The sequence below is a fragment of the Nestor notabilis genome, unplaced genomic scaffold (genome assembly GCF_000696875.1).
Source record: "Nestor notabilis isolate BGI_N333 unplaced genomic scaffold, ASM69687v1 scaffold23194, whole genome shotgun sequence".
NCBI classification, from domain to species: domain Eukaryota; kingdom Metazoa; phylum Chordata; class Aves; order Psittaciformes; family Psittacidae; genus Nestor; species Nestor notabilis.
The window spans coordinates 44,804-47,678 of NW_009926404.1; positions in this window are offsets into that span (position 1 = coordinate 44,804).

Genomic DNA, 2,875 nt, shown 5'->3' on the forward strand with positions numbered 1-2,875 from the left:
CAGTCCTAACGATGGTGTTTGTGACAAGAAAAGCGTTGTTTTTCCAGGTAAAAAATCTTACCATAATGTGCAGCTGTGGATTAAGTTGGTGATGCTTCAGTTTGTATTAGCAACTCCTTCCTTCTGTTGGCATGAGAACTGAAGTACTGTGTAAAACGTGTGGGCCTTTCAGTGTAGCAGTTACTTGGTGGAAGTTCACTAAACTTGGAAGTTTATTTGCATTTGTAAGCACTGCTCAGTGTGAAGTTGTAACCTGACGTGGGGCTCAAGCCCGTCACACCACAGAACCGAACCTGCTGTTCTGTAACATACGTGACAGTTTAAACACCAGGTTTAAAGACAAATCAGCTTTAGCAGATGTCGACCAAAAAATGCAAGGTAATCATGAGCTCTTGCAGCCAAGCAGCTTATACTTTTTCATGAGTCAGCTTTGTATTTAATTACACAAGGGGACACAACAGGTAAGGTAGTAGGTACCTCGAGGTAACTGTATAGAGATACTTCCCAAGTTTTTGAGCTTGGTTCAGTTAAGCTGGTGTAACGCTTGCCTGTCACTGAAGCATGTTTTATGCCCAATGCCATCGGCCTTTACAAGGCATGAGGAACCCGCTGTGGCAGAGCTGTGACCGGCTGTTGCAGCCGCATGGTGCTTCCTGCAACACTGTTCCTGCTGTCCTCAGTTACCTCCTTGGGCTGTAAGGGAAAGATGATGCTGTTCTAAAAGAGGGTACTTATGCTTTGCTACAGATGAAGAATGGAAACCATGATGGAAGTGAGGAATTCCAGCTGTTTGTCACACCTGCTCTCAGGACACAGCAAGCAGATGGGCAGATTAAGCTGTAGGCAGGAGTTGAACCAAACCTTTGGTTTTCAAATGTAGAAAGCCAGACATTTCACATTTGGGTTACTTGAGAAGCTGTCAACTTCTGAATTATAAGAATAGTAACATCTATGTATTGACTCTTAAGGCCATGCTTTCATCCTTAGTTCTTCAGTGCTACAGGATTAGATAAACTTTTTTATCTTAAGCAACTTAATTATCTGAGAAACTACTCAACAGTTCAGGAAGTTTTTTTGTGCAAGAGTGATTGTGTGTGTGTGTCTGTATGTTTTAAGAGTTCAGGGCCTGTGTGTTTACTGAAAATTAATAGAAGTACTGGCGTAAAAAGCAGTTGGAGAAGCTACTTCTGGGTAGTACTGCAATTCCCCCCACAAATTTAAATCTACTTTTTAAAAGAAGTGTGAATGTGTTACAGGTAAGGACAGTAACTGGAGGCCTCAGCTTTGAGGTTAAGTCACAGGTTAGAGTGCAGCAGTGCATGGATTACTACTTTAAACTAAGGTGGTCAGGACCTGTTTTACACAGCAGTGGTGGAGTGTTGTTACCATCATGCTTCAAGTTCCATTAGGATCATCCTGCTGTAATAGAGAGTTTTAAGCAGATTTTATTCTCAACTGTACCATGAAGGTCACCAGTACCAGTATGTCAAGTTGTATTGCCCTTTGTTGGCTCATTTTTTTTCTAAGAATATAATGACCCTTGTAAGTCTATTGCATTAAAGGTGTACAAACCCAAATAGAACCTACTCTAAGACAAATAAACAATCAGCTGATGTAAAATTTTGATTTGTTTCATCATTCAAACTTAACTCAGTTTTGTATTAGAAACAGATCAACGTGTGTGTGTCAGGTGCAGGATAACCTACTGAGCTGGCTGGCTTCTGTGAGTACCTTTACCCACTGTTACCACTATGGCAGGTCTTGCAGTTAATCTGAATCTGAACACCTGAAGTATCTCTGCTCTGTGTGTGTGGAAGTAAACAAAAAGAAAAGCACATTTACAAAATTATTGAAAAACATTTATTATACTTAAATTGAAATGTGTACATCTTATTAAAAAACAAAAGCAATTTGCTGGTGCCATAATTTAATTCCAATTTGAAGTGAGCTGGACAAACTACTGTACAACTTTCAGTATTCTTTAAAATTAGATACTTGGATACTTTCCAATCAAGGATTTTTCCACTTTTATAAAACATTTGGATTTGAACAGGGTGTGAGCTGAAAAGACACAAGTGTCAGTTCAAGAAAATGCTAGGACCAAACAATAGCCAAAGATGAACAACTTATCGGAAGAAACGCTTAAGTACGTAGAATTTTACTTTCAGTGCAGAAAAAATAAAAACAGGAGAAACCAAACCCCTCTAGCTTTGATGAATGTAAATGTCCAGAACGCTACAGCTTTAGGAAGCTTTTCTGCTAAAGCTCTTGAGCCAGTGACAGAAGAGGGAATGAGAAAAACCAAAGTTGCTTTTTTACACGCTGTGGCAGTTGTTCACACTGAACGCTGCAGCATAAAAAGCAAAACTGTTCCCGAGCATTTAAGCCAGAGATCATGATGGAGCTTTCCAGAGGCACAAAATGACAGCAACACAATGTCACTCAGTCCCTTTGGAAAAGTTCCCCTCCAAGTACCAAACCAGTTGCAACTGAATGTTAGCTTGGGAAGCGCTGCGCCTTGTCTTTACAAGAGAGAGAGCCAAAATACTGAGAAAGCACAATTCCTGGCTGAAAGAAAAGTAAGTATTTGGTCGTATGGCAGAGGCACTGTAATGTAACAGTGGCTCAGCGCGGCTCCCCGGGCAACAGAACAGGTAAGACACTACTTGTCCGTAACAGCCACTACAGCAAGGCCTTTCCCTGCTGGGGAGGAGACTTACATGGAGTAGGTTTAATATTTCTGAAGCGGCGTATTTGATGCTGCTGAAAGCTGCGCCAGCCCCACGGTGCCTGTGGCTCCTCTTCCCTCATCAGCACAATTCCAGTAAGTCAGAAAAGTCCACCTCTCGCAGCCAGTATCTTAAACCCCACAATT